Raw genomic sequence first — 15,119 nt, forward strand, 5'->3', positions numbered from 1 at the left:
TTCCATATGTTCAAGAAGGTAGAGAAAAGATTTAGCTTGTTAAAAGGAGACATGAATGATACAAAAAAGACTCAAATTAAACTTTAAGACACGAAAAATACAACAGATGGTATTTCGGGTGTCCCAGGACCACCCACACGTTGGGTGACTCACTAGAAGGGCTCACAGGCTCATCACCACAGAGGCAGTATAGTCACAGCTACGGTTTATTACAGTGCAACAATACACAGCATTCCCAGCAAAGGGAAAAGACACATAAGGTGGAGTCTGGAGGAATTCAGACACAGGCTTCCCAAGTTCTCCTCTGGGGCTGGAATGGGGAGAGCCAGGCGGATAGTCACACAGAACACGCTCCTTCTTAAACAGAAATCAGTGTTTCTTCCCAGGGAAACCAGTTTTAAGACTCAAAGTGCAAGGTTTTCATTGGAGGCCGGTCACGTTGGCCCTCTCTGCCTGTGTGACGACCCACAACTACCAAAATTCCAGACTCCCGGTAGGAAAGCAGGCGTTCACCATGAATGCACCATCTGTACCATTAATCTAGGCAAGCTGGTAGAGCAGGGTCAGGGCCCAGGTGGGCCAAACAGCCTTATCAATGTATCAGTTCCAAAGCCAAGTTCCAAGATAGCGTCCAAGGGCCAGCCCCCCAAGTAGTCCTTCTAAAAGGTGCGCAAACTCTTTCCTGCACAGATGAGATGAACATCAGATCAGTGAGCAACAGAAGTCATCTAAAACAAAAGCAAATGAATATGATGACCCCTAAATTTCTGCCTTGAGCAATCTAGAAAATGATGGCACTAGCAACTTAAGAGAGAGCAGGCTTTCCATAATTCTTCTTAAAGTATAATTCAAGCACCAAGATAACCCATAATACAGTTTTGTGTAGTTACCAAGCACTAGCCAGGTCTTCAACTGAGTGTTCATTTCTGAAATATCCATAGCTGAAGCTTGATAAGGATATCTCCATATAGCCAAAAAGCAAGAACAACAAAAAATTTAGTGAACATTTTAGTAAATGGCCTCTGTCAGAAATAATCAAAGAAAACAAGAATATAAAAGGATACAATGGGGCTTCCCTGGTGGCACAGTGGTTGAGAGTCCGCCTGCCAATGCAGGGGACACGGGTTCGTGCCCCGGTCTGGGAAGATCCCACGTGCCGCGGAGCGGCCGGGCCCGTGGCCCATGGCCGCTGAGCCTGCGCGTCCGGAGCCTGTGCTCCGCAACAGGAGAGGCCACAACAGTGAGAGGCCCGCGTACCGCAAAAAAAAAAAAAAAAAAAAAAAAAAAGGATACAATGTATTGATGAATATGAGAGTGATGGAGAGAACATTCATCACCTGCCAGTAATGCACTTCCTGTACAATTACCTGTCTTCATCTTCACAACAGTTTACGTAAGAATTATTTTACAGATGAGAAAATGGAGGCTAAAAGGAGGTTTAGTAAATACTACACAAGAAAACACAGTTAATTTGATAGAGCAAAAACTATAAGCCCATAACTCTGTCCCCAGATTCTTTGTGCTTTTCATTGTCCTCTGCTTTCATTCGAACTAAGGACAGACAGAATGAAAGAGGCAATTTTTTAAAACGAATATAAAGATAAAGATCTTCAAATGAGTCATTTGAACTGATAGGGGAAGCATGTCAGTTGGTAGGAAGGTGGTAGACCAAGAGGGTGAATTCAAAAGCCTGAAATCGCCCTAACCTCTGCTCTCTCATCTGCCTCCTGCAAAAACAAAAACAATAGTATAAGTAAACTCTATTCCACCTACAGAATGTTTTTTTTTTTATCTCTGGAGTTTTATCCCTTTGAAATGAACTAATTCTAGCGTAACAAAAACCGTAAGGCAAAGATGGCAAATATGCAATCACTCTTTCGTTTCACAGAAGGGAGACATTGTTCATATATCATGGCCCTTTTCCCCTCTAAAACCAGATATAGCCCCAGAATCCTTCTCAACACATCGTTCCAGGCAGCCCTTTCCAATGATGGAAATTAGAACTCAGAATGAAACTTCTTTGGCATGTTTATGCTCGGGGGCATCTGTTATCACATAGTGGTTAAAGTTCAGGTTCTAAACCTTAGCTGCCTGGGCTTAAAGGCTAGCCCCACCACTTGCTAACTCTAAGTGAATTTGAATAATTAACTTAACACCTCTGTGATTCCATTTTGTCTCTGACTTGGGGATAGTAAGGGTGTCTCCTTCAGAAGGTTTTGAGAGAATTAAAGGAGTTAAAATAAATGTAGTGCTTAGACTAGAACCTGGTACACAGTAAACACTACATGCCTCAGCTCTGTCTGCTGTTGTCATTTTTATTAAAACCAGATAGATGAGGTTTTGATAATTAGTTTTGGCAATAAACAGAGAGAGAAGGGGCTGAAGGTTTTGGGCAACTGAGCAAGAAGAGAGATAAAAGAAAATAGAGTGGAATAAAGCCTTTTTACAATTTTACTGTCTCAGTCCAGCTTATAGGGATGATTAAAGGGTCGTACACAGAGGCGTGGACCAGACCATCTCTTAAGGCCCTTTCTATCTCTCTAAATTCTATACCATTTTTGTAAAGAAAAAGGAAACTTATACAAGCCCCCTTATCTAAAACATTTCAAATGTCCAACAACAAAGTATTTGGTTAAATATAAGCTCTGACCTGTACATACAATGAAATACCGAATGTCTCCATTAAAATTCATGTTTTAGAATATGTGATAACTTAGGAAATATCTCATAATATATAAGTTAAACAATAATACTCCAAATCATATATAAAATGTTTGTGTTTTATAAAATATATACAGATATTAATATGTGAAAACTATTCTACATGTTTACTTGGTGTATATATTGCCATATTACGCATACCAATGTAAAATATATACATATCCTATCCATAGGAAACATGGGTAGACATATACCAAAATGTGAACATGGCTGTATTTGGATGGTAGGACTATAGCTGATTCTTAGTTTTTATACATTATTGTATTTATCAGGTTTCCAGATAAGTATGTATTACTTTTATTTAAATTTATTTTAACTATATATTTAGCCTTGGTCAAAATGCCAATATTTGTCGGATAAAGCTGACATTTTTTACTTGGCCACAACAGGGTGTTAATTCAAAAGACATATCCTATTAGTAAAGGCAGAAATCAATAAAATCAATAAATCAATAAAATAAAAGAATCAAGGTATTTCAACAAATTCATTCACACAATTTGCTTCACAAAAAATCCCAAGTTAATTCCTTTCTATATAATTTAGAGAAAACTTATTTTTCCTAAATAATTGTGTCTAACTTACATTTCCTTGTATCAGACAAAAACCAATTTTTAAAACCCACAAGTCAAGCACTCAGACTTCAAATAGTGCTTCCCAATTTTCAGCACAAAGGACTATTTATAACATCAGGCACCCATGCTTCTAAACCAGGTTATATCCCACCACATCTTGGCTCCGGTCCCCTAGAAAACAGAGCCTGATGTACAGTTTGTGTGCTACCACTCCTACTCCCAGGACAGCAAGAGCCTGAGGGCAAAGGTGGAAGGGAGACAGTGAAGGAGAGAAAGCAAACACAAGGCGGTACATTACAGTGATGGCCGCAGCCCCACAAGAAGACCTAGTCTGTTGCTTTGCTGCACAGACGTCTCTGAAAAGGCCATTGGAACCACTGAGCCTCAGAAGAATTGATCAAGGGGAGGATGAGAGAAGGATTTGTGTTCTGGCCCTCTTCTGTTTCCTGTCCAAGTGAGCTGCACGGAGCAGCACCTCCCCCTGTACTCCCGGGTTGTGTTTCCATCCCGTTGGGGCAGCTGCCGGGGAAGCCAGATCTCCTGTCCCATAGCAAGTACTTCCTCAGAACCCGGAAGTGGCAGGAGGAGCCAGAGCCCTTGTGAGACACTCAGTCAGACAAGGATGCCTGAGGAGTCCTCACCCACAACAGGCTGAGCTAGCAGAGGACAGCAAGTGGCCAGGGTTCCTCCCTGAGCAAGTCGCCCAGGCCTGAGGGGCAAGTGGGGCGACGTGAGTCAGGGAGATGCATAAATGAGTATGGTGCCCCCACTAGACCTGGCCTACCAGCCTCAGACCACAGTTTCTTCATTTTCCACAGTCCTTAAGAATGAAACAACCACTGCTAAAATGAGCGTTTCATGGAAACCGCTTTGAACTAAGTCAACTTCACCTACCAGGTGTGACTTGGCAAGTCACCTTCTCTGGAATTTCTCTCTAGAATTTTACTGTATTCACCTTCAATAACGTTTTCCTCAGTAAATTCTTCTTCAAATATTAAAAGAATGACATTTTGCCACTGAAATCATGAAATAAATTCAAAAGGAAAATTAATAAGCTCACTCCCCTACTTAGTCCCCTTCTGTGTCATAACCCATATTTACGGCCCAGCCTTCATGCACATGTTTTGTCAGCATAGAGAAAGATGTGGAAGGAAGAGGTCCAGCCTGAATGACCCTTCTATTATTTTCTTCTTATTCACGAGAAATTATAACACCAAGTTACTCTAAAATTTGTTTTTCTTAATTATACATCAGAGATTTCCCTCTAGGCAAACACATACAGCTCTAACTCATTCGAGTACAGTCTTCAAATTAATCCTGAAACATTCTCTTTTAGTGACTGCAATTTTATTTTCCAATGTAAAATTATTTATTCTGTTTCATTAAAATTATCTCTAGATTATCTTCCTAACATAAAATAGAGGCAATATAGCATAGTGTCTAAGCATGCAACCTCTGATGCTAGAATGCTTGAGTGTTATTCCTAACTCCGCCACTTAGATGCTCTATGGCAGGATACGTTTCTTAATGTCTCTGTGCTTCAACATCCTTATCTGTAAAAGAGATTACAGTTCTTACCTCCTGAATGGTATTGGAGAATAAAATGAGTTAATACAACTAAAGCACTTAAGACAGTGCCTAGCACATAAGAAGCACTTGGAAGAACAAAACTGGAAGCATCATGCTACCTGATTCAAACTATATTACAAAACTGTAGGAATCACAATAGTATAGTATTGGCATAAAAACAGGCACATAGATCAATGGAACAGAATAGAGAGCCCAGAAATAAACCCATGCATATGTGGTCAATTCATTTACAGCAAAGGGGCCAAGAATATACAATGGGAAAAGGACAGTATCTTCAATGAATGCTCTTGGGAAAACTGGTCAGCCACATGCAAACAAATGAAACTGGACCACTATCTTACACCATACAAAAAAATTAACTCAAAATGGATTGAAAACCTGAGCGTAAGACCTGAACCATGAAACTCCTAGAATAAGAAGCATTTGGTAAAAGTTAACTATTACTGTTATAAGTATTAGCATCTCCTGGTGCCTACATAAACAGTAACACACCCACTTAACAAAGAAACAAAGGTGAATCGAGGGACTTCTCTGGTGGCACAGTAGTTAAGAATCCATCTGCCGCTGCAGGGGACACGGGTTCGAGCCCTGGCCCAGGAAGATCCTACATGCCATGGAGCAACTAAGCCCGTGTGCCACAACTACTGAGCCTGCACTCTAGAGCCCGTGAGCCACAACTACTGAGCCCGCATGCCACAACTACTGAAGCCCGCGCGCCTAGAGCGCATGCTCCGCAACAAGAAAAGCCACCGCAATGAGAAGCCCACACACTGCAATGAAGAGCAGCCCCCGCTCACTGCAACCAGAGAAAGCCTGCGCACAGCAATGAAGACCCAACACAGCCAAAACTAAATAAAGAAATTTATTTTTTAAAAAAAGGTGAATCGAGGGACTTCCCTGGTGGTCCAGTGGTTAAGAATCTGCCTTCCAAGCAGGGGATGTGGGTTCGATCCCTGGGTGGGGAACTAAAATCCCACATGTCACGGGGCAGCTAAGCCTGTGCGCCACAACTAGAGAGCCCAGGTGCTGCAACTACCGAGTCTGCATGCTCTGGAGCCTGTTCACCACAACTAGAGAGAAGCCCATGTGCCGCAACAAAGAGCCCACACACTGCAATGAAAGAGCCCGTACGCCGCAACTAAGACCCGACACAGCCAAAAATAAAATAAATAAATAAATATTTTTAAAAAGTGAATCAAGCCCTACTATGTGTCACGTGCTCAGTATATAAGGACAACTAACACAAGGTCTCTGCCCCTGAAGAATGATGAAGAAGATAAATACAAAGGCAGGTAAATCACAGTATCACACGATAGATGGTCTAATCACAGTAGAAACCAACAGCTGTGAGGCTCCGTGATGGGAGTGAGTAACTGTGTCTCAGGAAACACTTCAGGCCTGAGATGGATCTCGAACGATGAGTAATAGGAATTTGCAAGTCAGAGTGGTAGCACTGGAGTGGGTGTTCTAAGTCAAGGAAGCAGTCTACACAAAAATGAAAGTATTCCTCTAGGCAGCTGGCCGCATGTTCCATGGGGAGATAGTAAGATATCACAATTTTCTTCCTATTTTCCAAAATGTCACATCTCACTAGCTCAAACCAGAGCATCTGGTCCTCTGTCAGTAGGCACTTTGCAAAATGTTTTGGTTCCAGTGACTCACCACCACCACAGACTAATCAACTACTATGACTCATTTCAACCCTCTTGGAATTGTTTCTCTGCAAAGCATATCTCTACATGAAACATGCCAAGTGAGTGACTAAATACGCTTGTGAAGGACTACACCAGAGAGTCACTAAGCATAACTGTCACACTTGCTAGAGTCTGTGCTCCAACATTGGTTTCTGTACTGCCAGGGGATTTGTTAGGGAGCAAGAACTGACATTGAGCCTAAGCAAAAGGTATAGATGAGCAGCCTCCAAACGAGGCATGGAGTTTCCTACGGCTACTTTTTGGTGTGGGCACAAGGCACTACGAAGCAAACACTGCAATGGCACAATTTAAAAGCCAAAGACTCACGAGTAATTATTAACGCGGATGATTCCCTTCTGTCTCCATGGCTTCATCTAGTCAGAAGGGATGAAGAATTTGAGAAAATCCTGTTCATCTAAACTGTATGATTTTTTGATCATTTAGAATCAGACTTTTCTGTTTTTAGGGTACGTGGACCCCATCACTGTTAAGTAACTGTCTTCCAAGAAAATACAAAGAGGTGAAAGATATTTTTGAAATATATATGTTGTCTTAGCTTCGTTAAAATTCAAGACTCAGAAAGCATTCAGAACAAGAGGAGCTTATTATAGTATTGACAGCATAAAAGTCATGATACCGAACAATTGGAAACAACCTAAATGCCCATCAGTAGGTGAACATATTAATACAAAATTAATACAAAATCAACCAGGAAACACTACGCAGCAGCTGAAGCAACTGAACCTGGATCAACTTCAAAAATGTGAGGCTGAAGACACACAGGCAAGATGGAGAATATGTACATATGATGTTGTTTTTAAAACACATGAAATGTTACTACATACTTATATGTAAAATACGGGTTGCAAGTATATAAACAAACTCAATAGGGTTGTTTCTCTGGGAAATGGGGAAGGGAATGGAACATGATGTTGGGCGGATGACGAAGATTAAAGTAGACTTAGCTTTGTCTTTAAGGTTAAAAAAAGACAAAGTGAAATGTGGACAGTTATGACTTTTCTGTACTTTTTCATTTTTAACTAAAACTATGTGATTCTTTCTTCTGCTTTACAGCTTACTTTGCATCTTCCTATTTTCTTTACTATCAGAGATATAAATCGATCCTACCATTTGAACTTCAGACACGGACACTAATTACTTTTTATATCAGAGTTCAATTAGAAAAACAGAAACTACTCTGTGCATTTCAAACAGAAAAGAATTCGTACGTTGAAGTAGATGCTTTCAAAACCACTGGAGGAGCTGGGAGCAAAAATTGCAGGGGATGGGGGATCATTTAGCCTTCAGTATTTAGGTGTAGTTTTTGTCCAGAGAATCAGCAGGTTCCTGCTGCTGCCCATCGGTCTAAAAACTGCAGGAAACCACTGCTAAAAGTCACAGCTGCCTGCAGCCCTGGGGAGGGTAACTGGCAGGGAATTATAGTAGGCAACTGCAAAAACCCACATTTGCGGAAGTTCACACACCTGCCCCTGATGCCTGAGGAACTTTCCTTTACATTCTAAATCTCATATGAATGCATCTCGTTTTCATTATTTAAATTGAATCCAAACCTCTGCTGGAAAGGGAGTGTGGAGATGTAAATCACAGCCTTCTCAGCTCCAGAGGTACAGGGGCTAGCACAGAAAAGGATAGAAACAATGCAAAATGCCAAGACAATATGTGGAATGCCTTTATTTTGTAAAGGTCAGACATTCAGTTCTTTACTTTCAGTCACCATTTTTTCTTAGCCGGGGTTAAGAATAAATAAATAAGTGCTTCACTAACCATTCACCCTGGGTGATCAAATCAGCAAGGAGCCATCCAGTGACAACCCCCGCCCCCAGCCAGAACAGAGTCTTTCTTCTTACCAAGAGTTATAGACCACCTCTTCTCTCTGTGAAGCAAAACTGATTACTAATAAAGCAAGCTTTCCTCTGTATTAAAATAGGGAAATCCTATATCTTTCCATATTGCCAAATAAATGATGTTATTGTGTCTGCTGACCCAGTGCTGAAGAGCACACAAAAGCAGGATGGCATCAGGGTTTGGTGGAAAGGACACTGAATCCATAGTCCAGAGACCTATATTCTGTTTCCAGCCTTACCACTCACTAGCTAAGAGACATTGGGAAAATCAGTTAGCATTCCTAGAAAGAAGAAGTATATCATTACTCAGTGTTTCCCAGCTCTCCAACTCAGCTCTCAAGTTATACTGTTAGAACAATGCAGTAAAACCAAATGTCACTCTTATATGCCATCATTCTCACCTTATCACAATTAATCCAGACTCTAATACCATATTTTTCTTGCAGAGAATGGGTAGTTAAATATTAGTTCCTCTTGGCACTTATAAACTGAATACATCAGATTTGACTTCTAAACCCTGATGAAATACTAGATCTAAGTAACCATCATCAGTGGTTGCTAAAATGATTAGGTAAAAGGCTGATGATGAACTTTATAACAGATTAACAATATCTTAACGCATTGATCATTCTTAACATCACAAAAAGAGAGATGTGTAGACACTGTGCTTCTAGATGGAATGTCCTAAGTACACAACTCTGCCTATGAAATATTAGTGTCCTCTTCCTCCTCCCATCAAATCTGCTTAGGCTTCTAGATCTAAATACAAGATTACAAGAAATACAGACTACAGAAATACTGGATTATAGGAAATACAGAGAAAGAAGTAAGATATTAAATATCAGCAAAATCCAGCAAATGGAAAATTCTATAGGACAGAATTTCCGTAGGAAGAAAATTCTGTAGGAAGAAATGCAAACGAAGCATATCTTCAAAAACTAAATGGCGGGCTTCCCTGGTGGCGCAGTGGTTGAGAGTCCGCCTGCCGATGCAGGGGACACGGGTTCGTGCCCCGTTCCGGGAAGATCCCACATGCCGCGGAGCGGCTGGGCCCGTAGCCATGTCCGCTGGGCCTGCGCGTCCGGAGCCTGTGCTCCGCAACGGGAGAGGCCACAGCAGTGACAGGCCCGCGTATCACAAATAAATAAATAAATAAATGGCAAGGTAGAAATGAGAGCAGAAAACCTACAGATTAAGAGAAAATTAATAGTTATATCAGCCAAATTCAATGGGTGAAACTTGTTTATATTTGGGACTCAAGCCAATACTAAAATAAAACATTTATGAGATAATAGAAAAAATGAACATTGACTAAGTATTTAATAATATTAAGGAATTATTGTTAATTTTAGGGGGGTGAAATGGCCTATGGGTTGCTTTTACTCTGTTATTATAGTTTTGTGCTCTTTTGGATTTTATAAATCCTTAGAGGGGTGGGGAAATAATGTGCTGACCTAAATAACTTTGGAAATGAATGAAGACTGTTAAGACTGAAGATGAAAGAAATTATACGTAAGAACTATATTTTAGTTGATAAAGTTGTTTCCATGGAGGTTGGGTTAACATTTTGGAAACCATTATACATGTATACGGGAATTAAATTACCATATAAATGGATGGCAGATGGCAAGAGCCAGGCTTCTCACTGATGGAGGGAGATTACAAAGGGGAAAAAGCTTGAATGGGTTTATGTGGTATTGAATTAGAGTTGGAGACATCACTATGAATTCATTTTTAGCTTATTATATATACAGATGGTTACATATAGAAATACTTATTGATATGTGCATACACAGGTGTATTTCTTTGCTCTGTCAACTGAGAGAACCTGGAAGCAGTGACACCCCAGTAGTGATGAGCACATCTAGCACCCAGTTCTAGTGCCATCCCCCAATAAAGGAGCCAGAAATGACTGATTCTAGGACTGGGGCTGGAAAGACACAATATGGGCCTAAAGCATAGTAAGGAAGTGCTCAAAAAACAGTCAATCACATTAAAAAAACCCACAGTGATAGCTATATGTCAAAGGGACACAGGAACCTACTGAAAGAGCTCCCAGTGGCTAAAATTGGAACAATTGGAGCAACAAATAAATAAGTTAGTATGGGATTATAACTCAAGATATAAGACATACCTATGAGTACATACTGCTATAAATAAATGATTGAATAAGTAAATAGGAGAGAATGGACAAACCTCCCAGCCAAATTCCAAACAATCTACGTAGATATTTCCCTTCAAGAAGGTGGAACATAATTCCCCTCATTATGTAGACTGCACAGAATGTCGTCCTTTCAAAGAGTACAGTATGGAAATAGCGGGGGAAGTGTAGCTTTACAGTAAAGGAAATTGACAGCAGTATATTAGCCAGGTGATCAAGGTTAACCTCTATCGTGATACGTGGTTTTAAAAGTATACACCAGTGATATGATGTGATGAGAAGGGCGCTTCACCTCTGTAGTTTTCTTCCCCAAATTCCATGGTCCCAGTCTACTTTTGAGAAAAACATCAGACAATTCCCAATTAAGGAATATTCTACAAAAATACTTTGACCAGGGCTTCCCTGGTGGGGTAGTGGTTGAGGATCTGCCTGCCAATACAGGGGACACGGGTTCGAGTCCTGGTCTGGGAAGATACCACATGCCGCGGAGCAACTAAGCCCGTGAGCCACAACTACTGAGCCTGCGCGTCTGGAGCCGGTGCTCCACAACAAGAGAGGCCGCAACAGTGAGAGGCCCGCGCACCGCGATGAAGAGTGGCCCCCACTCGCCATGACTAGAGAAAGTCCTCGCACAGAAACGAAGACCCAACACAGCCAAAAATAAATAATTTAAAAAAAATACTTTGACCAGTATTTAAAAAAAAAAAACAGGGAAAATTTGAGAAACTGCTGCAGTCAAGAGGAGTCTAAGGACACATGATAACTAAGCGTAATGCAGTGCCTTGGATAAGATCCTAGAATAGAAGGTAGACATTAGGTAAAAACTAAAGAAATCTGGGGCTTCCCTGGCCATCCAGTGGTTAAGACTCCATACTTCCACTGCAGGGCTGTGGGTTTGATCCCTGGTCGGGGAACTAAGATCCACATGCCGCGTGGTGCAGCCAAAAAAAAAAAAAAAAAAAAAACTAAACTAAAGAAATCTGAAAAAACTGTGGACGCTAGTTAATACAAATGCATTAGTATTAACTCAGTAATTGTGACAAATGCACCATACTAATGTAAAATAATAATAGGGGAGATTGTCATAGGGTATATAGAAACTCTGTGTACTATGGAAACTCTCTGCACTATCTTTGCAAATTTCCTATAAATCTAAAACGCTTCCAAAATAAAAGGTTTAATTTTTCTAAAAAAATGTAATGTACAGGGCTTCCCTGGTGGCGCAGTGGTTGAGAGTCCACCTGCCGATGCAGGGGACACGGGTTCGTGCCCCGGCCGGGAAGATCCCACATGCCGCGGAGCAGCAGGGCCCGTGAGCCATGGCTGCTGAGCCTGCGTGTCCAGAGCCTGTGCTCCGCAACGGGAGAGGCCACAACAGTGAGAGGCCCGTGTACCGCAAAAAAAAAAAAAGAGTAATGTACGGGAAACAGAAAGTCCTAGAGAATCATTCTGAAGTGCAATGTCTAGTACTTGCCTTAAAATAATCCACTTAGTGGTGGAGGGATTGGAGATAGTGCAAAATGGGAGGAAGCATACATAAAACAAGATTGGCCAAGAGATTATAATTGATTAAGCTGAAACTCAGTATGTCAGGGGTCACTATTTTTCTGTAAAAGTAAAAGTCATGTTTCTATAGTCCCTGTAACAGGAACCACTGATCAGCATTTATTCACGTAACAGTGGGAAGATGAATGAAGTGTGGATTTTTTGGTCAAGGGTAGCCACCTGTTTCTCGGTAAACATTTGGTATTCAGGGTCAGGGAACATATCATCATGTCCTGGATATAGTAACTGCCTAGTGCATCTGAGTCTAATACACTGAGCTTTCTCACCCAGCAGATCATGGCCAATGATGCTTTTAAACCACGTAAAGGACTCCTGTCTCAAAGAACAACGTGGACATTCATTGACCCTGGAATCTGGTAGAAATTCCAGAAGATCCAGTGGAAATCAATTTGATTTTTAGTTCACGAGAAATTTTATATCATGAGTCTTAACCAAATTAATACACTCTAACATATTTCCTGCAACATACATATTGTATAAGTTCTATTTTAACCTTTACAGTGAAATCCAGGTAAAGATATTAATGCAAGATAGTGATATCCAGTGAATCTACCTAATGGAGAAAATACTTCTGTTTTTATGACCTCTGTCTGGACAGCTGTAAGTTTCTCAGTCGTTGAAGTTCCTTGTTCTTCTGACATAAAATATTTCTAAAGTACCATTTCTATATGTTGCAGAATGATTCATTATTGATAAGGGTAGAGCAACTTGCTTCATGTAAGATAATCTATTTTAAATAAAACAATATAATTTATTATGCTAACTTTGTTCTCTCATATTTACCTTTTTTTTGGTAAAGGCACGGCTTAAAACAGATTTATTCTAAACATTCAGTTAAACGTGTATTTCTTCTATAGGAAATAATTAAATTAATAAAATTTAGTGCTGCGTTCTTCATTAAATGCTTTGGTGAATTATTATAAAATAATGCCTAAATGACCTTTTTGGAAGACATAACCAGCAGAATCAGGAGACAATAATGTAGTGCTGTTCTGTGCAAAATGTACTCCACACAACTCTAGTTCTGTGGAGTGATATTGCTATTATTTGCTGAGGTGGGGGAAAGTCCTGAAGTCAAACAAGTTTAGAAAACATTGTATTAAACAAGTTATTTACTGTAGGACTTTAACATGCTGGTGGATATCATGAATCTTAAAGAGGGGAAGATAGCCTGCAGCATTTCTTAGATTAATTCTACCACAGAACACTTTTTTTTTCCTGAGCCTCCTTACAGCAGTGCCTTTATAGTGAAAGGAGTAAAGTGCAGGGTGGGGAAGGGAGGTGGCACTAGCTCTGGAGGCATGGCAAGTTCAGCCTGCAGTGGAATTCGGATTCTGTCCTTTCAAATAGGATAATGTCAGGCAAGTGGTCCATTCTAAGCTTCATCTTAATCTTTAAGGTGATATTCACCTTCAAATAAAGGTGATAATATCTAATTTGCATGGTTTTCATAGGGGTTACAAACAATTTAGATGAGTTCTATTTTAGGTTATGATGTAAAAGTCTATAGAAAGTTATAGCTCTCACTGTAGGGGGAAAATGGATAAACTGAAAAGAAGAAAAAATGGATGCCAAAAAGTCTAAAGGAATTATCTTCCAGACAGGGAAGAACCTTTTCCTCCCTAGTAGCATCTGCTAAGCTTGAGCTAGGTAGATAATTGAGCTTGCCATGAGAAAAGGGATTCTTCTTCCAAGGGAAAGGAAAATCTAACAGCGTCTATAACAGCCACAGTAGCATGAGTGATATATTTGAGCCTAGAGGAATCCACAAAAGAATAAGCAGCTCTCCCCACCAGTCAGTCTTTGCCCTTGAGACTTTTGATGAATGCTGGGCAGCTTGGGAAGCTGGGGCACTAGGCTGGAAAGGTAGAGAGAGCTCCCCATTGCGTGAGTGATTAAATCTCCAAGTCAGATCGGGGAGAGCAGCTGTACTAAAAACAGGACAGATCTCATTCTCAACACATTTCAAGCCAGATGAGAACCAAAGCAACCTAAAGCTGTAACCCATTCCCATCCCAACTCAATTCCTGATGGAATTGAAGTGATTAGTCCCTCAACCTTGCTGCCTGGTAAAGGAAAATGTGCCCTACCTGAAAAGAAACACAGTTACGTCAATATCTACAGGTTTTTAATACAACGTCCCGAATAAAATTTTAAAAATTAACAATAAAAAAGGACATGCAAAGAAGTAGGAAAAAGTAACTTTTAATCAAGAAAATAATAGAAGTAAAACTAGAGATGACCCAGATGTTGGAACTGAGAGTAGATATAAGTGTATGTATGGCTGATTCACTTTGCTGTACAGCAGAAACTAACACAACACTGTAAATCAACTATACTCCAATAAAAAAAATTAGGGGCTAGGGGCTTCCCTGGTGACACAGTGGTTGAGAATCTGCCTGCCAATGCAGGGGACACGGGTTCGAGCCCTGGTCTGGGAAGATCCCACATGCCGCGGAGCAACTGGGCCCGTGAGTCACAATTACTGAGCCTGCGCATCTGGAGCCTGTGCTCCGCAGAGAACAAGAGAGGCAGCGATAGTGAGAGGCCCGCACACCTCGATGAAGAGTGGCCCCCGCTTGCCACAACTAGAGAAAGCCCTCGCACAGAAACGAAGACCCAACACAGCCTTAAATAAATAAATTAATTTAAAAAAAAGAAGCAAGCTAAAAAAACTATTATAAACATGTTAAATAAAGGAAAAGATGGACAAAGTGGCTGAAAATATGAAGAATTTACGCAGAGAAATGGAATCTCTAAAAAGAACTAAATGAACTTTCTAGGACTATACAGTGTACAAAATTAGGATTTCATGGAATGAGTCAGTGAATTCAAAGACAACTCAAAATAAATTATTCAGACTGAAGCACAGATAAGAAAAATAATTTTAAAAAAGAAAAAGACTGTTAAATGGTCTAACCTGTGTTCTGGAGTTCTGGAAGAGGAAAAA

At 40.5% G+C, this 15,119-nt stretch overlaps 1 long non-coding RNA gene across 3 annotated transcripts in view; it reads right to left on the bottom strand.

Moving 5' to 3' along the window:
* Positions 1 to 15,119, bottom strand: part of LOC132529775 (uncharacterized) — a 112,391-nt gene that overhangs the window by 54,947 nt on the left and 42,325 nt on the right. The window lies entirely within an intron of this gene.

Source organism: Lagenorhynchus albirostris, chromosome 11, assembly GCF_949774975.1.
Source record: "Lagenorhynchus albirostris chromosome 11, mLagAlb1.1, whole genome shotgun sequence".
Lineage (NCBI taxonomy): Eukaryota > Metazoa > Chordata > Mammalia > Artiodactyla > Delphinidae > Lagenorhynchus > Lagenorhynchus albirostris.